Source organism: Hypanus sabinus, chromosome 7, assembly GCF_030144855.1.
Source record: "Hypanus sabinus isolate sHypSab1 chromosome 7, sHypSab1.hap1, whole genome shotgun sequence".
In the NCBI taxonomy this organism is placed as follows: Eukaryota; Metazoa; Chordata; class Chondrichthyes; order Myliobatiformes; family Dasyatidae; genus Hypanus; species Hypanus sabinus.
The window spans coordinates 119,465,121-119,490,967 of NC_082712.1; the positions used below are offsets into that span (position 1 = coordinate 119,465,121).

The 25,847-nt window shown below is 42.9% G+C and overlaps 1 protein-coding gene across 2 annotated transcripts in view; it reads left to right on the forward strand.

The window, feature by feature from the left end:
* The first annotated feature begins 2,657 nt into the window (after positions 1-2,657).
* The window catches only part of mdka (midkine a), a 78,234-nt gene continuing 55,044 nt past the window's right edge, over positions 2,658-25,847 (forward strand). The window contains exon 1 of one of the 2 annotated variants that reach the window (XM_059975483.1): positions 2,658-2,714. The gene's annotated coding sequence lies outside the window, so the exon portion shown is untranslated. The other variant, XM_059975481.1, reaches the window with a different exon arrangement.

The window sequence follows — 25,847 nt, forward strand, 5'->3', positions numbered from 1 at the left end:
TTGATGAACTCCTGCAGAGAAAGCGAAATTACATTTCTGCATGCAACAAAAACATTTTGAACTCCGAAAAAAAGACGTTGGGTTGAAGGTTATTTTTAAGTAAAATACTCAACGTCTATTTGAGTCCTTCTTGTATTTATGAAAAACGCCAAACTTAAATTTGCCGCCAGCAGCAAACCAAAAATAACGTCAGCCAGCTGTCAACCTGAAAAATAAAAGGACTATTTCACTGAACAATGAAAACATATGAATATACGTAAAATAATAGGCAATTAAAATATTTATCATACTTGTTCAGGTTGACTCACACCTGACAATGCAGTCGTATTCAGTAGGGATGGATCGATGCTTAGGGGAGTGACCGGGAAGGATAATGTGTTTTTTTCCTCTCTGAACTCACAGAAGCGTTTCCCAAACGATGTTTGCATTGCGATGATTGCAGAATGTAAATACTCCGAATTTATCATGTCGTGACCTTGTTTGAACTCTCTCAAATTGGGGAAGTGAGACAATGTGCCTTTCTGTAAATCTCTGGCAAGCAACATCAACTTGCGCTCGAATGCCAAAACATCCTCCAACATGTGCAGGGCTGTACGTCCTTACCCCTGAAGAGCTGTGTTCAGCGTGTTCAGGTGCGCTGTCATGTCTACCATGAAGTGTAGCTTTTCCAGCCACTCTGGCTGTTCCAGCTCAGGAAAGTTGAGCCCTTTGCTGCCCAGGAAAGTTTTCACTTCTTCCAGACACGCGACAAAGCGTTTCAGCACCTCCCCTCTGGACAGCCAGCGATAAAAACACGCTGTAGCGGTGTGCTACACGCAGTCAGTAAACTGCAGTCAAAGATAGCTTTATTCGAACTAAACAGCCTTGCTTTTAAGCCTCCCTCAACCCGCCCCCCCATGGGCGCGGATGCTGCAAAAGACACGTACTCACAAACCCCCGTAGGCTATCTCCCTTAGCCTGAACGCTGGCTAATTGTGAGCCGGTTCGGATGTGTCAGGAAATGGGTCGCCACAACGTCTTATTTAGATTGTACAAGATCACCATAATCTTCAAATTTAGATTTACATTTCAAAAACTAACAAACTAACATAAAATACATTTTAATTAAATACTGACCATGTAGCGGTGTGCTACACGCAGCGCTAAAATTACGACACGGAGTCGGTAACTGCAGTCGAAGGAAAAAACTTTATTCGAAATCTTCAGCCTCACTTTTAAGCCTCCCTCAACCTGCCCCCCCCCCCGGCGCAGAGGCTCCAAAGCTCTGTGCTCGCAAACCCCCGTAGGCTATCTAATTGTGAGCAGGTTCGGATGTGCCAGGAAAAGGGTCGCCACAACCAATTATTTCCCAAAGCAACAGGGAGCCGCAGCACAGACGTAAAAGAGCCACATGTGGCTCCGGAGCCGCGGGTTGCCGACCCCCGCACTAGACGATAACTCTGGTTGGGTTTATGTTTGAACACAGAGGCTCTGTTCAGGTTCTGTTTGAATACTCAATTCTTGGCGCCCAAAACATGATTGCCAATTAGTGGTACGGTTCTGAATCTTTAAAAAGGCCACATCAGCTATCCATATTTTGGAGAGTTAGAGAATCTAAACTCTGGAAGTGAGCATGGTTGGGTGTGTTTTGTAACAGATATACTAAATGATATTATCCATGTAGTTCTGCAAGCTTCCTTGAATTAAGCAACTTAGAGTCAGTTTGTCTGTTTGAAATAAACCAAATTAATCAACCTATTGTCTTATACTGCAGCAATAAACCAGATGTAGTGAGCTAAATCTTAGTTCTCACAGACATAGAACCTACTATCTACAGAGCTTGTTTGCAAAGTTATAATTATACAGTAATTATTTTAACTTCAAGATGATTACTGCTTTCCCTTTACATTTTAAGAACTAAAGACTGACTTTTATTTACACCGGGAGTTCCCAACCTGGGTTCCACAAATCCCTTGCTTAACAGTATTGGGTCATGGCATAAAAAAGGTTGAGAACCTCTGGTTTACACTCAGAATTCGAACAACTGTAAGTTGGAAATTTACTTACAATTGCTTGTGATCTTAAAAGTGTCAGTGACTGAGTTTAGAAAGCAAGGGACCTTGTAACCAGAGGTGAATAACCATTACAGTCTTATAAAACTGAGTCGGCTGGCAGATCACCAAAATTTCTTTCCCCAGGAGGATGTGTGGGCTAGATCATTGGAGATATTTTAAGACAAATTAAATACATTTTTTTAAAAGAGGAATTAAGGACTATTGAGAACTGACACAGAAGAGGAGATGAGGAATGAGGAAGACCAGCAATGATTATTTTGAAAGGTGTTGCAGGCTTGAGAGTCTAGTGGCCCGCTCTAGCTCCTCGTTATGCGTTGTGCTAGAATATGCACACTATTCTATTACCCTAAGAGTACTGGTCCTCCAAACTGGTTCATGTCTTGTTACTCTGGGGGAGTCTCGTTATTAGTGCCCCAGCGGAGAGCTAAGGTACTTCACGCGCTATTACGACTCCCTCTTAACCCTTAATGGTAATTATTCTTATTTCGGGACAACAGAAAGAAGAGGAAACGGGGTCTGATCAGAAGTATTATCGATCGGTGCAGTGGTCAGAATAGCAAAAGGTGAAAGGAAGCCGAGAACAAAGAGACGACATTCTGCAATTAGCTACGGACAGAGCTTTTACCAAAGTTAACACGTTTAGACCCGTTGTTTTGAAAGGTAAAGTTTCTATCACGTGAGCGTGACGTCGCTGCCGGGGTAATGTAAATGTTTTACCAGCTCCAAGTAGTTTCAAAAGACTAAGAGTGAAGCAGAGAAGAGATAGAAAGAGAGAGAGCGAGAGAGATCAACAGGAATCGGAGCTGAGGAAGACATCACATTATCTTACATGTAAGTCAGCATTGGGATGGATGGCTTTGTGTGCGAAAGAAATGAAGAATGTTCAGATCTCGAAGAGCGGGGGGATATTGCAAGGATTGCACTGTGTGGGGGTCAGTAAATCAGGGAGTCGGTGCTCGACGAGATGATCACACTGTTTGCTGCTGGACACGAACGCGAGTTAAGACTCTTTTGGGGATTGAAAATCTGAATGGGAATCTGTCCGAGGCGAAGTTCTCTCTCACGGGGGCTGTCTCTTGGGAATGCAGCGCTCCCCCTGTTCTTCGAAGGGACGGGAGTTAGGTGAGCAAGTGGGGAGAAGTGACTCCGGGAAGAGCTTAAGTTTTGATTTTCGCGGGTACAGTGCACGAAATCTCATTCGAGAACTTCTCGTAGTTGACTGCAGCGGGAAGTTCATGACGCTGGGCAAGGACACCGCCGCGGGTCGGTAGTGCGGGCAGTATGGATGGGTTCAACAGGCGAGTAGGGACTTGGAGGGAGAGTACTGCGGGTCTGATGCTCGAGCTTGTTTTACTAACACTGGCGGAACAATGCAGAGTCATTGCCCGCATTGTTCTAATGCGGGCTCTGGTAGTCATAGCTGAACCCCGACCTCTCTTCCCAATCCGAGAGCGCTGGGACATTTGTGGGGACAATTTAACGTGGAAGCACTGTCTGAGATGGCGCTAAATGGGACGGTAGTTCAACGGTAGATGGGAACACCGAGGTGAAGAGTCTCGCGGGGGGGGGGGGGGCGGAGATATCAGACGGGAAAAGAGGACCGGGAGCATCGGATGTGAAGGGCATTCGGTCTTTCGGCGGATGGGACGATCTGGGCTGGTTGGAAGGAGGCTTGGGGGTATGAGATCGGAAGCAAGTTATTGAGACTTTTAGTGGATGTGCGTGTGGAAAGAACTGGAGATAGAGGGATAGGATACAGGAGGGTAAGAATGGTGGTGTGAACACACGACTCAAGATTCTGCAGATGCTGGAAGTCCAGAGCAAAACACACACACAGTGCTAGAGGATCTCAACAAGTCACGCAGCATCTAGGGAGGGAAATTAACAATCGACGTTTCGAGCCCCCCTCCCTTTTGTTCTAGCCTCTGCCCTCTTCCTTTCCAGTAGCGATGAAAGGTCTCGGCCCGAAATGCTAACTGTTCATTTCCTCCAGAGGTGCCGTCTGATCCGCTGAGTCCCTCCACCGCCTTGAATGGTGGAGTGAGTTCCGCGGACCTTGTTGCCCCTCCTGCCCTGACCCGCTGGGGTTGGGCGGTACTGTAGCTTGTTGTCGTTTCCATGTAAACTCTTCGATGGGCTTCAGAAGCCTGAGAGTTGGCTGGCGTTGGATGAAGTGGACCTCAGCCTCAGACCCTTTCTGGGACGTGGTGTGGCTGTGGTGAAGACATCTGCAGCATCCTGGGGTTCTGGTAGCCATAGCCGAGCCTAGACCTACCCTCTGTACCGACTGTGGGATCATCAGGAAAATCCTGAAGAGACAGGGGAGGGAAAGGATACCGAAAGGACAAGAGGTTCCTGCTGTAGGCGTCTTGGAGAAGCTAGAGAGAGTAGAAATCGATGGGGGAAGGAGAAAAAAAGTTTAAAATTCAGACGCAAATTGGAGGGGAAATATTGGGACTGGGACAAGAGTAGGACCAAGGAGAACGAGCATAGTGTACTTATTCAGCCCGGGAAATCAATGGCTGGGTAAGGCTCTAGACTTTGGCATTATTGAGAAGTTGGGGGACATCTAACCTGGCAGGGTTAGGGAAAGGAGAAATGGTTCCTGAAAATGCTGGATTTTGGGCTTTGGTTTTGTTCAAATGGATGACTTGAGATACTGTTTTTTTTTAATTAAGAAAGTTATCTAATTACCTCAGCCACAGACTGACACCATTATGTCACCCCATTGCACTCCTTGGAACAGAATATTCAACCTTCCACTAATCAGAAACCAGTTATAAGCCTGAGAGTAATTTGCCTTCAGAACTTCCCTGTGTAGAAACTGTCTCCAGTTTGCAGACTTTAATAAATCAAACATGTATTGAAACTACTATGACAACTAGCAAACTGAAAAAGAAACCCTTGACCCTTTGTCCCTCTCCACTGATCTCCCTCCTAGCACTTAACCCTACAAGCAAGACAAGTGCTACACCTCCGCCTTCAGCACCATTCGGTGCCTAAAGCGGTCCATCCAGGTGAGGCGACATTTCACCTGTAAGTCTGTCCAGGTAATCTACTGTGTCCGGTGCTCTCCGTGCAGACTCCTGTACATCAGTGAGACCTGACATAGACTGGGAACTGCTTTGTTCAACACCTTTGCTTCATCTACTAGAAAATTTCCTTGTGGCTTCCCATTACAGTTCTACTTCACATTCCTGTTCTACGTGTCAGTCCTGGCCTCCTGTACTACCACAATCAGGCTGCACTCAGGTTGGAGGAGAGACACCTCATATTCTGTCTGGGTAGCCTCCAATCTGACGGAATGAACATCAATTCCTCCAGCTTCCAGTAATCTTTCCTCCGTTCCTCCTTCCCTCTTTTAACATTTCCCTTTCTGGCTCCCCTCTCACCCCTTCTCTTCCCCTTAATCTGCCCATCAGCTCCCTCTGGTGCCCCTCCTTCTTCCCCTTCTTCCATGGTCCACTGTCCTCTCCTATCAGATTCCTTCTTCTTCATCCCTTTACTCTTCCACCTATCACCTCCCAGCTTCTTACTTCACACCTCCCCCTTGCCAACCCACCCACCTTCTCCCTCACCTGGTTTCACCCATCACCTGCCAGCTTGTACTCCTTCCCGTCCCCCTCTTTCTTATTCTGACTTCTGCCCTCTTGCTTTCCAGTCCTGGTGAAGGTCTTGGCCTGAAACATTGTTTATTCTTCTCTGTAGATGCTGCCTGACCTGCTGAGTTCCTCCAGCATTTTGTGTGTATTGCTCAAGAACCAGCATCTGCAGAAATTCCTTGTGTTTACCATTCTTGCTTCTTTTCTTCCTTCCACCTTCAAAGGTTAGTTTGCCCTCCCAGAAGTGTCAGTGGCAAATCATTTTTCATTGTCACAAAGTGTGTGCACTGAATTTCTGTATGCAGTGGATGGTGAGCAACAGGAGTCTCTCTCATTCTATCTTCTACCTCTGCACCAGTGAATACTTCTCAGTGGTGTCATTGCCAGTGGCAAAGGATGACTATGTGTTGTGGAAAGCTGAAACTGGAGCGATTTTTACTTCTGGGGCACATGGCTTAACTTATTTCTAGACAAATGGATTTGGTTTTAGATTGTATATTTCACAAAATCAGGATATCTAGAACAATTCACAGCATAAGAAGCATTTCTTTAGTGCTGTCACTGTTATAGAGCAGGATATAATTGTGTTCCCTTCTTCTACTGTCGAGGAATGTGATTGAGAGTATTTTGGCTTTGTTTTAACTTCAGAGAATATCTCCCATTGTGCCGAGAAACGCTACAGCTTGCACTTATTAAAAATATAAAGTTATGGTCTTTTCACTAAGGGCATGTAAACTGTAATAAAATATGTGGATGTCACAATTAATTTAGTGAGTAACTCTGAACAGGCTGCTTTAAAATAACACTTTATGTCAAATTAAGCTCGTGGACCTGTGATTAATTAAAGACTGGGGAACATTTTAAATTGTTGATGTACATTTTTCCCCCTTGTTCAGCTGAGGGGGTGGACAAAATTGCTCTTTAAGTATTGAATTCGGGTCATTTGGAGGCGTTTGATTAAAGCAGGGTTTGACACCTTGTTTTTTTAAAATCTCTGTGGGCATCCTTAACCTTACAAATGCATAGTTGTCATTGGGAGCTTGTTATTAAAAAGAGATAAATGCATAAATAGCTCTCAGGAATCCTAAATTCTCCACCACATTTACTGATTTCCTTGTGTTTAAAGCGCTCATACTGAAATGTGAATATGGAATCCATTGATATATGAAAAGTTTTTGCAATATCTTACGAATCCTCATTAAAGTTTTGCATTTCTTACGTTAGGGGAATGCAGAAGAATGAACTTGCTAACTGTATTAGGTTGTTTTGGGATGTGCTGGACAGCTAAAGCAGTGCTTCCACTGCACAAAAGGATGCAAGTTAGAACTGGATTGAAGCAGAACCCAACTGCTGCATAATTTGCATCAAAGTGTGTGCCAGGCAGCAAAATGGCTCATCTCATCCCCTTCTCACCTCCCCCACCACTGAGTGTAATCTTAAACCCTTCACTTAAATTGCCTTAGCATTCCAACCATGGTGGAGAGTTGGTTTATTTAAATACATTACTGGAGTTTACAGCACAGCACATTCAGTCCAACAGCTTTGTGGTGCAACATGTGCTGCTGAGTTTAACATCTTTGTAATATGGTGTTGGGAGCCAAACTACAAAGGTAACGGTGCTGGCAATGTTGCAATTGATGGCACTTAATTTAGGGATTAATTTGTTGCCTCTTGCATCATATAGCATCTCTAAATTACTGTGTATTGAAGTACTGTTAAGAGGAAAATAAACTCTACAGTTTTGAAGCAATGTGGAGTATCCATTACCTCCCTGTCGTTGGCACCAGATGAAATTATTTGGTGCACAAAATGGCTGTAATTCTTTTCAAATTTGTGGACTGGAGCTTGATCTCAGTCACATCTATTCTTTGCATGTTGTAATTTATCAATTTTGTTCTGCTTGAAATTCACAATCTTTCTTTCGGGTCTTTGGGGTAATGCTGATAGCTGGGTGTTTCAAGAGGAGCACGTTGTTTAAATCATGTTTCCGTCAGAGATGGTGGGAATCAGATGTGTAGAAAGGACAAGAAAATTCTTTTGTAGGCCATTAATGGTGATCTTCCAGATACTTAGCACCAGAGAACTAAATCTAATTGTGAATGGCTGAACTACATATGTAGGATGGGTAAATGTTTCTAATTTTCAAGTTGGGAGCTTATTGCATGATAGAACTGTAATGGGGTGGAGTATATTTTGGCAAAGCCTGCCCTCTTTCTCCAAGGAACTGTTGAAGTTCTTTAAAAGTTCCCTGAGCTGCAAACCTGAATTTTCAGCAATTTTCAAGATTTTTCTTTCCCAGTCGGATAATGTATAGAAATATATTGAACCAAGAGCACAGAGAATGCTAAATCTCTTCATGTGATGCCACAGCCAAGAATGGAAGTATTGCAATTGCAATTGCAATTTGTAATCCTTCCTCTCTGGAACTTGGTCAGAACTTCTAATCTCTCTACTGGCTGTGATTTCAGCCCCTCCCTCGTGAAGGCTGAACTTGCACTCTGTGCCACAACAGTTCGGAGCTTAACGCTCTGATACTTGGGCAGATGCTGCCTTCCTGTTTTGAGCTGCACTAAGTTTGTCCATCATTTTGCTACTCATCTTTCTTTGGTCTTTATTGCATTAATTGACAGTATGTAGAATTTTGAGAGTGAATAATCGCAGCTCAAATCAAGCTGCTGGCCAAGTTTAATGCACAAATATGCTGTCACACTTGGTCTGGATCTAACCAATTACTCCAGAGTGAGACCTCCTTGGTGATATACTCCATTTTTTCCTGTGACAGTCGGGCTATGACTGTATTTGCCCTTTACTCAGTTTTACTGAGAAGGTGCATTCAGGTGGAAAATATGGCCGCAGGTGACAGATAGCTCGGTGCCATTGTGTTTCTATAGCAGCAGAGATTTAGCCAGAATGCATCTTGTGAGATTTTGAAATAGAAAACCAGCTCGCACCATCAAGGGAAGAAAAGATGGTGATGTAAAAATCCAAGAGAAGGGGACCAAGGAGTCCTTGGACTGGTGTACATAGCAAGAGGTGTTGATTAGCCCACAGTGCCTCTGCAGATCTCGTTTCTGATTGCCCACACTGGCAAGCAGGCAGTGGATCACATATACATGTAGAGTTATAGAGAGTTATACAACACAGAAACAGGCCCTTCATCCCATCTGTGCCTTGCCAGCCTGGTTTTCTGTCTAATACCATCTACCAACACCCAGCCCATAGCTCTCCATACCTCTCTAATTCATGTGCCTATCCAAACTTCTCTAAAATGTTACATTTGGACTGGCATCTACCAGTTCTACTGGCAGCTCGTTCTGCACTCGCACCTCTCTCCGAAGTCCTAACTTTAATGTCCTATTTGATGAACTTTCTCTTGATTCATGTATTCACGGCAGAGTGTGCAGTTGGGATTAATTTGAAAAGTCTCTTCAGGATAATGAGACTGAGCCCCTCTGCCGTGTGTCAGTCACTCTGCAATAATGAGTTCTGTGTGAAAAAATCTTGCTGACATGAAGTTTTCTGTCTCAATCCAAGCCCTTGGGGTAATCCGCATTTGGCTTGGTGTAGGAATGCCGAAGTGTGGTGGCCGTTTGTGGTATATTTTTGTAAATGTCTGATACATGCTGGTGATCCATTCTGTTGTCAGAATACAAGGCTCAGTATTTATGAACTGGCAAGCTGCCTTGAAAGAGATTTTCCATCTGACTGTGGCCCCTTTAAAATTCTCTTCCCTTTGGCACTGGCATTTTCACACTGCAGGTCTGTAATTCTTTCTCCAAGCCTTTTTGTTTACATCTATCCTGGATCCAAAGTGCTTTCAATCACTGAGCCAGGATTAAGGTTGAAAGGTTGGCGTTGACATCACTGGCACACTGGGGGTTTGCTTTTTCTTTAAAAAAAGAGTAAAATCAACTCTCCTGGGAGAATTATTGATCCTTGCTGAGTAAATCCAATTGCTGTTTAGAAGGATTAAAGTCAGTAAAACTCTTCAGAATGAAGAGTTGCAAAGGGTTTCTAAATGGAAAGCTTGGTCATGTAATATTTATCAGCTTTCCAAAAGAAGTCAGATTTGAAAGGCAGCTGCAAATTATTAATCATGTAATTAAGTCTTAAAAATGTGCTACTTCCAGAAGTGTTGGAATTAGGAGTCTTTGAGAAAATGCAGCAGCTGGTTGCTAAAAGTTTTAAAAATGAAGCTGCCTGAAATGGAATCAAGTGGCTTTATCTGACGTACACCTCACTCTTATCCATTTCGGCAACTTAATGTAGTCCCTAACTCAATGAATACTTCAGATCAGTAGAACTCTCAAGTAGATTATTTCTCCTGCCAGCCCTTGGGGCAGAAGCAAACTGTTAAGACTGAGTATGTTTTCTCACAATGAGTTTCACGCTGCTCCACTGACCTTTTGCAGAGAACGACAATATGTTCACACTGGAGAATCAAGCCCCACACTTCCCTCCTGATATTTATGCCTCCCTCACTTCAGAATGAAGTGTTCTTGTTGACATACTCCACACTCTCTGTGTCCTACCTCATGTATGACCTTGTTTGCCCTTAAGAGCAACAGTGTTGGGTATGTTAATAACTCGTTTTAGAGCTACACTCCGTATCAACCATTCTCATATAAAAAGTTTCTCCTGAAACTGGTGTTAAAGAGTGAGTTCTGCTATTGATGTGGATCAGTAAAGCTTTCAGTTGAGCTCTTGGTGTGACTGCTTTTCACCCTGCCTTTCAGTCAGCCAAGGTTTAAAATAGAACTAGACACGAGAAAGACAAGTGGTAAAGTGCAGGCAGAATACGTCTGTATTTTCACTTAATCTGTTGATCAATATAAATGGTTAACAATTAGGCATGTTTGCTCTTCGCAACACGGTTCATATGTTTGTTTACTCATCAGATATCCAGCCCCATTCTGCAATCAAGGGAGTAAATCACTTTGAAAGATAAGTTAAAGTTCACACATTCACTTTGTCATATTTTCACTTGTCTAAGGGCAAAGTAGTTGAAGTCCACATTACAGAAAATTATTAAAGAATTATATCGGGCCACATGGTCAACAATGCGCTCTATAATCAGTTTATGTTTACTGATCAGAAAGGCAATTAAACACAATGCTTAATGTTTCAGTTGGGAATAAAAGTTTGTAACTAAATAGATTTGTATCTTGCTTTTTTGTTTAATTTGCTTTGCAGTTGCTAAACAAGAAAAGTGTTAAAATAACTTGATGTAAGTTGAAAGTTAAAATATCTTGTTGAAAGTTTTTTTTCTGTGTTAGATGAAGTGGCTTGTAAGTTGTTCTTACTGCTCTGTGTATTCAAACATCATGCTCCCTACCAAGCCCCCAGAACTCCCAAAGGTCTTCGATGTGTAACAGAAACTAGTCTGCCAACTCCAAATGGAATTCCTCTGACATTAGACAGGTTAATCCCCAAGGATTTGGAGAAAATTAGTATTCAATGATTTCTTCTAAACAAATGGGGTTAGGATTAGACTAGATGTATTTTTTCGGTGGGGGTTTGGGGACATGGAGATGTTAATGACTGGCAGAATTATAAAACACCACACAGCAGCAATAAAGCCTGGTTAATCACTTCTATCCAAAAACAGTTTGTTCCAGATCTGTTTAATCGTCATTTGATTTATGACTTTCATGGCTTCTAATTCTTGAAACTAGTTAATATCGTTTCAATTGTGAGACATTTGTTTGCATCTTGTGATGTCTGAACGTTTCACTCTAGTCAAGAGTGGAGCTAGAGGTATATTCTTATTGCCTTCTGGGAAGAAAAATGCTGTTTGACCTATGGCCCTCCTCTGTAAGCATTTCAGTAGTTTGCTGTAAAATTAAATAAAGAAAAAACTGCATATCATGGCTGACTCATTATATTGCAACTGAAATCCTTTGTCTTCTGGGTCTCCCTCTCCTACAGCATTCTGGGACAGCCTTCACCCGAGGGACTGGAATGGTTTAAGGGGACTGTTTGTTATCACCTTCTCAACTGCAATTAGGAATGGATAGAAAATGCAGACTTTGTGAACCAGTGAACACGGAAGAAGGGTTGTGATGAAAGAACTTTTATTTGTGGGTCAAAGCACTGCCACAACATGTGGGTGACCAAACTGCATATGTTTTAAAATATGTATAGTATTAAATCTATTGAGAATGTTGAATGTATTGTTCACCTGCTCAACTATTCTAGAAAACACAGAAGGGTTAAGTAATGGGAACATAGAACCGCAGTGTTATTAGCCAGACTCAATATGGACGGAAGATTTTCTTCTTTGAACAATATCAGTGATTTAGTTAGGGTTTTTAATAATTGTCTCAATAACTTCATGGTCAATATCCATAATGTTATTTTGTTAAATTTCTGCATCTTTCAAAATAAAATTTAAATTCTCAAAACTGCAACAGTGGGATTTGAACTCGGCAAAGCTCCAGCTCTGCCCAGGAACGTAGGCGCGAGACCACTATATCCGTGTCATTAAAGCCGGGGGTGCCAGGCATCTGCTGCATCTTCTTGTGAGAGATATGGGTCTATCTGTGGGAGAGAGGCGGCCCTGTGCCCATTGGAAAGGAAATAGTTTTCTGCAGATCAGATGAATTTGTACTAAAGTCATCTTGAAGCCATCTTTTACACAAGATCACTGGAGATTGCCGATGCGTAAGTGAGGAAGCATTTAACTCCACCAATTAACTTTCCATTGAGATTGTTGGTGCTAAAAACTCAAAAGTCGGCTTGATGTCTTGTGGGGCAAGAAGAAACATTATCCAAATTGTGCCAATCATGCCATTCTGATGACTGTTCCACCATCTTGAATGGGAGGTGGAAAGTGTGTTGGCTTGGCTATCATTTGTCACTATGGGGCCAGAACATGCATTCTCCTAACTACAATCAGTTTATTTTTCCAAATTAATGAGGCAAGGGACTGAGTAAAATAAGGGAAGGACATTCTCATCTATTGAGGATCTGACCGTGGCTCAGTATTTCCATAGAATAAGTACAAAGAAACGTGTGTGAATCAAGGAGGAACACTCTTAAAATAGAATCTGACATTTAGAGGGGTTGGGGTGAGAATCAGAAAGGATTTTGGAAGTCAGCACTCTTCTTCCAGTGGCTCAGTCTTTTAAAAGACAAGGAGAAATTAATTAGGTTGGGTAGATGAGGAGACAAAGTGTCTAGAACTAAGATCAGAACTGTCCAATTCAGAGCTGCTCAAATCTTTGTCTTTTCAGAAAGCTAATAGCTAAAGTTGTTTACTGCAAATCTGTGTGCCAGATTCACTAGCCCAGAACAACTTTCATATATGTACAGTGATATCACCTGGTATACAGCATCATTGCAAGCTCAAAATTCTATCACGCACTAATGCAAGCCTTGGCCAGAGGGACAGGACCTGCTTCGACATGAGTTACAGAGCCAGAGCTTGCCCAGAGAACCCAGCAGATCCCACCTTCCTCCAGGTAGGTGCTTTCTTTCATTTTCACCAGCAGAGATCTCTTACCATCCACCCCCCCCCACCTATTAATGCCAAAATCATAGTCACTGCTTGACCACCCCACCATTTCCAATCATCTCTCTGAACCTGCTTAGCTCTCCCATACCCACTAGCAATCCTTTCCCCAACCCCCGTGATCTGTTGCCCACTACTTTCTCCATTGTCTCTGATGGCCAGTTCCTGCACACATTGCAGATCATGCACAAAGACTTGGACCTTGTACGTGGTAAAATACCCAAGTTAGCAGGCCAAGTCAAGAGAAGGCATCTTAGTGCAGGCATCCTTAGCACAGTAACACAACAGGTAGAGTTGCTGCTTCAAAGATCCAGTGGTCCATATTCAATTTTAACCTCTGACACTTTCTGTATCAAATGTACATGTTCTCCTAATGAGTTTGCTCTGAGTGCTCTATTTTCCTCGTCCCAAAAACTTTCAGGTTAGTAGATCATTGTCCAATGTAAATTGCCCATGATGTGTTGTTGAGTGGTTGGATCTGGGGGCGGGGGAGGTGAGTTGGTGGGAATGTGGAGAGAATAAAATGGGGTTAGTCACAGTTTGCCATAAGGTGAGTGCTTGATTGGACTTGATGAGCCAAGAGAGCTTTATCCATGCTGTGTTACTCTGTGTGAATTACAGGAAAGGCAATGGTGGTAGATTTGTCCCTATATTGCTGAGATTTAAAAGGCATGGATAATATTTATAAAACCAACCAGCCCTTGCTGGGGAGAGTTGATGAGAATGTCAGTAGAATACAATCAATTAGTGGAAAGGATGCTTGATGCTTTCTGTCAGCCTAGTAGGCCCAAGGGGTGTATAGCTTTATAACGCTAAAGTTCATTAGTGCTTCCTTTATATTTGCAGAATTTTTTTATCTTTTAAGATCAACTCTTGGAGAAAATAAGGAAATTCAGCTCTTATTGATAGAGTACCCAGTCAGTGAAAGGTTTTGGGAGCTAATCTTCAGTGTGCACTGGAAGCACTGTGACAGAATTAGTAAAATTCTGGCCTTAGTTTGCTCTCTCTCTCTCTCTCTCTCTCTCTCCCCCTCCCTCCCTCCCTCCCTCTCCCTCTGCCTGCCTTTTCTCACCCCATAATTTAGAGGCAGTGCAGAGAATGCTACCAGTGTTGTCAACAGTTTTAATGCCAACAATATAATGCAGTTCTTGAGCCTGAAATCATTTTACACAGCCCAGCATTAAGGCTGTATAAATGCCAGCAATATTTATTAGGTTGGGAGCCAGAATTAATCCTTACTTGCCTCATTCAATAACTGCACACTTTTTCTGTTTGAAATGGATATAAAGTACCAATTTAGTATTTCTTCTCTTCTCTTACTCTGTGTCACCAGCATCCATTATGGATCCTCTCACCTACAAAGCTGACTATTTTCAGTAGAATGTGATAGAAATTCAATTTTGCCTTAAGTAAATTGAAATTGTGGAATTGGATGGGCATTTCCAGCTGCCCAATATTTGCCTTTCAGGACAGCTAATGGGGCACTATTCGTATCTTAACCCATTTCCTTTCCTGGGTCTCAGCAGCTCCACCTAGAACCATTGTGGAAGTTTCAGTGTAAAAGGAGTGCATTGCATTGGCGATTCTGCTTTTCTCTGTATCTGAAGTGATACCACACTGACAATGGTGCTCCACCCGGGCCAGCGTTATCAATCTCTGCAGGTAGATCAGACACTCTATCAAACCTAACAGGAAGTGAAGTGTCTTCAACATTTGACTCGTTCTGTAGTGACATCACAGGCAGTTCTCCATTACTTAGGGTTTTAGTAATGGCCATGGCTGGCCACTTAAGATGGGGTGAGGACCTCGGCAGAGGAAGCAAGACACCATTTCCTGGCCTAACAAATATGCCCAGGTTTACTAAGGTTCTAGTCACTGAGATCAGTGACTTCTCCTGGATGACCTCCAACTATGTTCTTGAGCCTACTTTGTTCTTAATGGAAGCTGGGGTCACGAGGACCGCTTTCCTTGCTGTTGTATCCTTCTGTGTGGCCGCTACAGACACCCGTCATTCTCCCAATCTGAACTCTGCTGCTCTGCGAGACTTCCAAGGCACAGGGAGATGACTTAATCTGCTCTGATAATATTGTGCTGTCTAGGCACTGGAACTTACCAGCAGTGCAGGCTTCCCCTGAATGCAGGTGGGTACTGACTGAACACAAAGACTCCAATTAATAATCCAAACCTTTCTGCCATTCACTTGCTCAATGTATGGACTATGATGGATCACCAGGGGAGTTTCTGCATGGTCAGTTCCATGGTGTCCAGAGGTACATATGCTCAGGGACGCTATATTTGCCTGCTCACATCCTGAGGGCTGGATTGTGGGAGACAAGGTCCACTTATTTACTGATTTCTATTATAGTCACAGCTACTTGGACTATGCTTGTTCCCATTCTGTTACCTTTAAAAACACCATCCCCTTCTCTCAATTCCTTTGTTTCCGCTGCATCTGCTCTCAGGATGAGGCTTCTCATTCCAGAACATAGGGGATGACCTCCTTCTTCAAAGAAAGGGGCTTCCTTTCCTCCACCATCAATGCTGACCTCAGCTGCATCTCTTCCATTTCATGCATGTCTGCTCTCACCTCATCCTGCTGCCACCCTACCAGGGATAGGGTTCCTCTTGACCTCACCTGCCACCCCACCAGCCTCTGTGTCCAGCACATAATTCTCTGGAACTTCCACCATCTCTGATGGGAACCTGCTAGCAAGCACATCTTTCCCTCCTCCATCTTCTGCTTTCCACAGAGATTTCTCCCTACGTGACTCCCTTGTCCATTCAACCCTCCCCACAGAAACAGAACAACTGCTATACCTGCCCCTACACCTCCTTCCTCACTACCATTCAGGGCCCCAAACAGTCTTTCCAGGTGAGGCAACACTTCACCTGTGAGTCTGTTGGGGTCATATACTGTGCCTGGTGCTCTCGATGTGGCCTCCTGTATATTGGTGAGACCCGATGTAAATTGGGAGTGCACTTCATGAAGCACCTACACTGCATTGCCAGAAAAAGCTGGATCTCCTAGCGGCTACCCATATTAATCCCGCTACCTGTTCCCATTTTGATAAGTCCATTCACGGTCTCATCTACAGTTGTAATGAGGCCATACTCAGGTTGGAGGAACGACACCGTATATTCTATCTGGGTGGCCTCCAACCTGATGGCAGGAACATCGATTTCTTGAACTTCCAGTAAGGGCACCCCTCCCCCCCACTTTCACCATTTCCCATCCCTTGCCCCTCTCTCACTTTATCTCCTTGCCTGCTCATCGCCTCTCTCTGGTGCTCCTCCCCCCCTTTTTCCCATGGTCTTCTGTCCTCTCCTATTAGATTCCCCTTTCTCCAGCCCTGTATCCCTTTCACCAATCAACTTCCCAGCTCTTTACTTCATCCCTCCCCCTCCCGGTGTCACCTATCATCTTGTGTCCCTTCCTCCCCTCCCTTCTGACTCTAACTCCTCTTATTTTACTTCTCCAGTCATGATGAAAGGTCTTGGTCTGAAACATTGACTGCACTCTTTTCCATAGATACTGTCTGGCCTGCTGAGTTCCTCCAGCATATTGCGTGTGTTGCTTGGATTTCCAGCATCTGCAGATCTTCTCTTGCTTGAGATTGGATTACTACCTTTACCTCCTATGGCAGCACAAGATACTCAGGGTGTATTGGTGTCCTTAAGATGAAAAGTTGTTGCCCTTGTCCAGGTGTGGAAACATCCCCATGGTGTGCCCCTATACTACACAATCTCACACAGTTGCCCTTGCTGGGGAAGAGAGCAGCATAGCATCGTGAAGCCTGGACTCCATATCCTTGTTCAACTTATTTCTCAGCAGAGGAAGCAGGCATTAGCAGCATGGAATAAATGGAATTCATTGAAGTAGAGATATTTCTCCTAAGGACCCAAAACTCAGAATGCCTGGCTTAAAAATAGCACCTCTCCCGACTCTACACACCAATAGTTAGACAAGGGTGCCCATACAATGGAACATGGACAGAACATCGAACAGTACAGCACAGTGTGGACCCTTCAGTCCGCGATGTGTCAACCTATATGAATCTACTCTACAATCAATCTCTACTAACTCTCCAATTTTTTTATATCTACATGCCTATCTACAACTGTCTTAAATGTCCCTTTGTATCAGCTGCTTCCACCATCCCTGCAATGTATTCCAGGCACCTGATGCTTTCAGTGTAAAAAAATACTACCTCCGACATCTCCCCTAAACTTTTGTCCATTTACCTTAAATGGATCTCCTCTGGTATTGCTCATTGCCACCTGGGAAAAATACCAAGGAATACTACAAGCTAAAAACTCTTAGAGACTGGAGTTGAGAGCTATGAGAAGAATTAAAGTGTTTTAATTTTTTCCTTAGCAGAATTTCTTGGGTAAGGCAGTCAATAATAAAGTTCTTAATTAAAGCATTGCCTGGATTGAACCGCAAGTTTGATATGCAGCAGGTGTTTTCCAAAGGGTGTAATGCAGTCAGAGATGAGAGTCAGAGGGAAAGCTGAATAAATATTTGAAACTGCACTATTAGGGAGCGAGTTTTAATTTTCAACAAAGACGGAAACCTGCAGAGTGGAACCATGAGCTCTCTTTCCTCCTGTTAACTTTTAGAGTGAAAAGGAACTATTGTATAAAATAAACAAATGGGTAAGTTCCCCTTAAATACAAGAACTTAATATTAATGTACCATGATATTTTATACTCGATAAACTAAACATACCCAACCCAGTCACCTTCTAATGTGTTGCCCATTATACCAATGGAAGTTTCATAGTATGAGGCAATTGCAATGTATACTCTGGCAGATACAACGATCTTTGGGTGTCTAGCAACCAGTTTAGAATTACAATTTCTCAGTTCAGCCATATCAATAAATTTACTTGCCAAAATGGGCAGTGGAAAAACGTGATTTTTCAGCATGGCTATAGAGCTTACAGATATAAACTAACACTCAGGTCCTACCTGCTCTGATCCTGTAGACTGAAAGAAGTGAAACAAAGATCAAGTTATATTCTTAGGATGTAAAGGAGTTTTACTGGGATTTTGCTGTATTGGGGAGAAATTAGATAGGCTAGGCTTGTTTACCCAGGACAAAGGATGACCTAACAGAAGTATATAAAATTATGAGGAACATAAAAAGGGTGGAGAGTTTGAAGCTTTTTCACATGGTAAGGGGTCAAAAACAAGGGGGGCATAGTTTAACAGCTCACGCAAAATTCTGGTGGAACTCAGTAAGTCTGGCAGCATCTATAGAGAGGAATAATCAATTAACAGGCTGATACCCTTCATCAGGACTGAAAAAAGGAGGCAAAATCCAAAATACGAAGGTGGGGTAGGGGAAGGAGTAAGGGCTGGCGGGTAATAGGTGAGACCATGTGAGGAGCTGAGGGATGACAGGTGGAGGAGGTACAGGGCAGAGAAGAAGGCACCTACTAAGAGAGGGCAGTGGACCATTGGAGAAAGGGTGAGAAGTAGGGGACCAGAGGGAGGTGATGGGAAAGTGTTCCTGGTGTGGTCTCCACTGGATGAGTGAACCCCAGACAGAGTAGGGGACCTCTTTTCCAGCACCTTCGCTCTGTTGTTGCAAAAGGCAGGATCTACTTTCAGCAATACATTTCAATTCAGTTGCCTATTCTCATATTCTTTCCTCTCCAGCCCTTTACTTTTCACACTCACCTGGCTTCATCTATCACCTCCTAGGTATCCTTCTTTCCCTCCTCCCACCTTTTTATTCTGGCATTTCTCCCTTCCTTTCCAGTCTTGGAGAAGGGTCTCAGGCTATATTCCCTTCTATAGATGCTCAGTTCCTCTAGCATTTTGTGTGTTATTGCCCATTTTGATATACCTGTTCATGGCCTCCCCTACTGTCACAATAAAGCCAAGCTCAGGCTGAGGAAGCAACACCTCATGTTCAATCTGGGTAGCCTCCAAACTGATGACATGAAGAGCAATCTCTCTATCTCCTGGGCATTATTCCCCATCCACCCCCCTTCTTTTCCTCTGCCCCCCTTTCTTTTTTTCATTCCCCATTCTGGTTACCCTCTCATCCTTTCTTTTCTCCTCTCTCCATCCTCATGACCTGCCCATCGCCTTCCTCTGGTTTGCTACCTCCTGATAAGAGGCCTACTGTCCTTCATTATTAAATTAGTACTCCCACCTATCACCTGGCTTCTTACATTATTCCCTCTCCCCCACCCATCCACCTACCATCCCCCTCACTCAGTCACCTCTTCTCCCTCCTTCACTTTCTTATTCTGGCACCTGCATCACCTTTTACAGTCTCACCCTGAAATGCCAACAATTTATTTCTTTATATACGCTGCCTGACCTGCTGAGTTTGACCAGCATTTTATGTGTATTGCTCTGGAGAAAGTGTTGCGCCTATGGCAAAGGGGGGGGGGAGGAAATGAGTCTTAGGGGTATGTTTTCTACACAGAGAATGGTTGATATCTGGAAGATGCTGCCTAGGGAGGTGGTGGCATTTAGAAGGTACATAAAAAAAACAAGTGATTGCCAAAGTGCTCAGCAGGGCCAGTGGGATAAAGGGGCTGTTCTTGCACTATTGTGACTCTATATTTTTCCAAGAAACCTCCACTTGCCATCTGATGATCTAAATCGGATGCAAGCACACAATCTGCAAAGTCACTGATGCCTGAGGTCCCTGCTGACTGGTTATACTTTGCAGATAAATGTTTGGACATAAGCTGCCACATTGACCTGTGGGGAGTTAATGACACTGGGCAAGAGGAACTGGAGGTTCGGTGAATAGAAGTGCATTTCTCTCTTCACTGAATTCAATTATTCATTGTTTCCTGTTCCCTGCCTTTTGATACTCTATACATCAGTGGAAGTAATTCACCACCAAATGTTTCCCTGGGAAGACAGCAGGATGCTTTAGAAATCCAAACACTTTGCTTAATATACAGTCTGTTTTCTTCGGTTTGACTTTTTTCAATGAATGATTAACCAGGGCTTGTATATGAAGTCTTGATTTAAACATAATCTAAATTTGCTTTATCAAGATGACAAATGTAGTGCAGTTCACAGCAGACCACGTGTGTTCAGTCTTGAAATCTAATTTCCCCTTCATGTGTATGACAATGGAAGCCTTGCTTGATGAGTTGTGACACTTATTAGGCAGTGGTTCTGGTATCTGCTTTGTAGATGCCTAGACTAAGTGGGGAAAGACAGAGGGTAGATGGAACCAATGATCCTCTACCCTGGGGCAGCAGAGTGGCACAGATGATAGAGCTGTTGCTTCTCAGCTTCAGGGACCCAGTTCAATCCTGACTTCTGCTGCTGTCTGCGTGGAGTTCGCAGGTTCTCCCTAGGCGTTTTGGTTTCCTCCCGCGTCTCAAAGGCGTGATTGGTAGGTTAATTGGCAACTGTAAATTGCCCCCTAGTGTGTTTGATGAGAGGTGGGATCTGAAGGGATGAGTAAGACTTGGGTTAATGAGAACAGGATTAATGAGAATCGACTTCTGGTTTTCTTTTATGTCACGAGGAAAGAGGAAATATGGATTATGGGACAAATTAAATGAGCTGGCATTGATACTTGTTGCCCCCTTGTCAGGATTGAAACGCAATCTTGAAGTGCCTAGCATTACTATACCACATATCGTTGCAAGTGTCTAGGAAGAAGGCAGGAGAATGGGGTTGAGAGGGAAAATAAATCAGCCATCATGGAATGGCACACAGACTCAATGGGCCAAATGATCTAACTCTGCTCCTTGTGTCTTATGATCTTAGGGGAGGTGCCATATTTCAATAACATTTGTGTTCATCTTTCTTTCAATAATTTTGTTTGTTAGTTATAAACGTTTCGAAGGAGATTTAAGTTTTATGTGGTGGGACCCTTAGGGATGATGGTCTTGGAATGAAACCAGCAGCCTGTGGTAACTTCTACTTTACAAAAAGACCACTCGACAATTTGATGGCCAAAAGAGCATCTTTATCTGGGACGGCAAATGATATTTACAATACCGAGGCTTCCAGGTACCTCGTGCGGCCTGGGTGGAGGAACTATATACAATGCATACTGGGAGTAAAAAGAGCGGAAGTAAAGACCCCATCAACCCCGGTAATATTAACTTACTTTTAATAATATTCACTTTACAACACAGCCAATCAGTGTTAATATCATCTGCTCAGTATCATCTCACACAGAATGGAAGTGGCATAGAGTCCAATAGCATAGGGGTATATCCTGTAGTTCATCCAGTCCATGCTGCTCATCAAGCACCCAATTAACAAAAATCCTATGTTAATTCCATTCAATTTACAGTTAGTTTTCCCACATTTCCATCAGTTCCTCCAGATACTACAATTCTGCTGTGCACCAGGGACAATTTAATTACAGATTACAATTATAATTACAATTGCAGATTAACCTGCCTGCAGCTATATAAAATTTTGGGGTGTTGTGTACAGTTCCAGTCACTCCATTTCTGGGAGAATGTGGAGGCTTGGGAAAAGGTACAAAAGAGGTTTACCAGCATTAGAGCGTATTACCTGCAAGCAGAAGTCGGGAAAACTCTGGAGTCCTGATAGAAGTTTATAACAGTGAGAGGCATAGAGAGGGTAGATAGTCAAGAGTTTTTTTCCCAGAGTGGAAATATCAAAATACTAGAGGGCATAGGTTTAAGGTGAGACGGGAAAGTTTAAAGGTATGTATTTTTGGTAGGGACCTGGAAAGTAATGATGGGAGGACCAGATATAATAGCAATGCTTAAGAGGCATTTAGTCAGAGGGATATGGTTCACATGCAGGGTGATGAGACTAATTTAGACATTGAAGGCCAAGGGGACCGTTAATGTGCAGTACTGTTCCATGTTCTGCGCACCAGCTCAGCCCACACATGATGGAGGAAATTCGAGCACACAGTCACAGGGGGAATGTGCAAACTCCATACAGAAAGCTCCTGAGGTCAGGACTGAGTTTGCACCCTGGTTCCTGGAGTTCTGAGGCAGCAGCTCGACACTGCCTGTTCTAGTATTGCCTGTGACTCAGCGATATTCAGCCTTTATAATTCAGTCATTTTTCATTCTATTTTTGGTATAGGTTATCATGATTTCCTGCTTCATGCAGAGAGTCTTTGCTATTGGTTTGCTGTATATCACTGGAAATAATTGTGGACACTTGTAAAGATTCTCCCAATCTCCTACTATACGAAATTGGAACACCAGGAATTGATGTCCATTTCCATTGTGGTTATGTTAGATACAGGCATGAAGCTGTGGAATTGCTACCCTGGAGTCCTTTGAGGTTTGTGACCTCTTGTCAATAAAGACTCGAATATAGATGCTATGTAGAAGACATTTCTGCTGCAATGGGGAGTCACTTGGCAGCTTCTACATGAAGAAAAAATAAAAAATATTTCTTCAGATGCCAAAAAGCTGAAATAAATGCTGGAAATACTCAGCAGGTCAGACAGCATCTGTGGAAAGAGAAACTGAGTCAACATTTCAAGTCCAGGACCTCCCAACAGAACTCTGGCGAAGGATCCAGATGCTTCCACAGATGGTGCATGACTTGCTGAGGGTTAACAAAATTTGACGATGTTATTACTGCCTATAATAAGCCTGGCATCTCAAAAAAATTGTCAATTCTATTGTGATGGTTTTAACTTCATTCATCCGCCAATCTGGTGTTTGCTTTGATCCATTAATAATTCATAGATGTCGTTGCATATAGTTCTTTTAATACCATAATGCAATAGGCTCTGTACTAACCTGGTGTCTGATAGTTAAAGCTTGTGTTTGTCCCCTTTTTTACCTAGTTGCATTTGGATGACTTACCCGCAATTCACCAGCTTGAAATGCTGACTCTCCCCATCCCCCACCAACCGAGGGTCAGTTATCACTTTGTGCTTGTTTCATTTCCTACTCCTGTTTTTCACACAAAGTCAGAGTAACGATTTACCATCTCAATGAAATCTGGCCCTGTTGGAAAAGCTCGGCATGATTAATTCTGAACTTTTTATAGAACTAAGAGGGTTGAATGTCATTTTGGACTATTGGGTCTGAAGTTAATTAAAAGTGACTATTGTAATATAATTGAATGTGCGCTTGAGTATACTCTGACAGTCTCCAGATTAGAAAAATCCTTTGAGCATGAAATGGTTTTCATCTGTCTTCGGGTTTCCCTGGTGCTGATTTCCAAACTCTTGGGAGTTGATGGTACTGTCAGGGGCTCTACAGTTAAATGCAGCTTTTCCATCTTGGTGCTGTCACATTGAATCTTAGCAGAAGTTTCACACTGCTGTTCTTTGCAGGCCCCACACCAGCCGATGATGTGTGGCTTTGTGAAATAAAAGGAGCTAGTCCAGGGTTTAATAAAGAGCAATAAGTGTGGAGTTGCAACTTCTTGTGTACTGAGGTTAGGTCTATGTGGGGGTGGGAGTGGGTGAGGGAAGTAGGAAGATAGGAATGTAGCATTAAGGAATATTGGAGTGTTTTAACTGAATTATGAAAATATGCATAATGCTTTAAAAGTGAAGTTCTTGTAGAGAGTCTGCAACATTTTAAAATGAGGCTAAACTTCATTTCCATTGAAATTGAAGAAAGTAAGGGAATTTGCTGATTCAGTATGGTCAGTTTGTGTGATTGATGTAGTCAAATTTCACCCTTGACTACCTCCCTCCCCCCAAGCACCACCCACCACCGTCAAGGACTACTGCGGCTTTTATCCTTAATGTTGAAGCATCACTTGGTGATGTGCAGTTGAGAATATATCAGTCTCATTAATTAACCAACAGTTTTAATCAAGTAATGTGACATGTCAGACAGAAGGCTACCTACCTTAAAGTGTTACTCAGGTGGCCTCTGTAACTCTGTGGCATTGACTTGGAATGACTGAATTATCTTCACTAGCAGTCTTGATACTGAAGTGACTAGCTCAGTGAAACAGATTCCGTTTTATTACAAGCTTGTTTGGACAGTGCAGAATATATTTCATGTACTTGTGGGGGGGGAGGAGGAGGAATTTCTCTTGATGTTTACTAAAATGTTGATGAATTTAGCTTATTTCTTTATTTGTTGCCCATGCTAAGAAGTAATGTTTTAAGGCATAACATGATGCAGTTACCTGTGGATTTCTCATTGTGAAAGTGACCTTAAAGGTGAACTGAAGATAGAGTGATGGAGAACTAATCTGAAGTTTTCTTCTGAAATGAAAGCCCACAACAGACTTCAAAGGCCCTGAATTTAAAGGGTGAATTCACTCTGAATAGTCAGATGAACCCTTTTCAGGGATCGTGGGGGTGTGTGTGTGGGGGGGGGGGGGCGGGTTGGACTAATCTAGATCCTTCACCTGGAAAAGGAAGGGGATTTTGATTGAAATGAGTGGATGTATTTTTCACCGAAGAAAAACTTACATTGAGAGCAGGGTCTTCAAATCTCAGAGCGTTCATCAGCTCATTTCCTCTTGCAAGTGTTCAGTGTAAAAGCATGGACAGGGTATTAACCTTCGAACTCCCATACCATGCTGTGCTTTGTGAGGCTGGATTTGTAATGTTGTCATGACGTAGATGGGTACTGTCTATGGGTAGGCAGATTGAATCAAGGAAGCAGCAGATTACAAAAGTACATTGGCACTGCCTGGTCTATTTTTGTTTAAAATCTTATACTTGGACCAATTCTACGGACACAGTTGCAGCCTAATTTTCTACTGACTTTTGAAATTTGCCTGATGTCTCAGCATTCCTCTTAATTTCTGTGTTAATACATAATGTAATTGTCTCTTCCACCCACCTCCTGCCAAACTTCCAGAACTAATAGAAGAGAAATAAATGCTTGCCAAATTTTTGCCCAAATTTATTGTTTATTTTTTATTGAGATATAGCACAGAATAAGCTCTCCGGCCCTTCAAGACGTGCTGCCCAGCGATCCCCTGATTTAATCCTAGACTAATCACAGGACAATTTTCAATGACCAGTTAACGCTACCAACCGGTACATCTTTGGACTGTGGAAGGAAACTGGAGCACCCTTTATATTAATTCTTAAGATATTGGCATCATTTGAGAAGATTTGCATTTAATCTCTAGCATTAGTTCTCCCAATTAACAGATTAGCAATATGGAACAACTGAATATCTTGCTTGATTACTCCAGAAGCAGTCACTCAGAATGTGGTTAAATATAGACCAGACGGCATGAAGACAGTATTTGTCATTCCCCTAAGAAAGTTAGTGAATCCCTTGAGTTTTAATAACACTCGGAACTTAACTCTATGGAACTAAAAAATCAAACTGATTTTGGATTCTTGGTATATGCTAGTGGACTTGTGGATCCACATCCATGGGATGATTATTTCAAGCCTCCACTAATATAGGCAATGCACTATTGCATCTGTAGTATTTGTTAGACAATAATTGCTTATAGAAGAAGGATCAGTTATTATTTGTTCTTGGAAACAATTGGTCTTGAAACTGATGGGACAACATTTTTATTACCCAACTCTGGCTGTCCTGAGAGAATTTCTGTAATATAAAGAGATGGAAGGATGCTATCTGGGCGATCCTACTTGTGTAGGCTCCATGCAAGAACAGTCCAGCAAGTCCTACCCCCCACCCCCACCCCACGACATCTCCTTACAGACCCACTCACTTTTGGAAATGGTAGTTGAATCTGCTTCCACTACTGACTGTGGCAGTGAATTCTAGATACAAA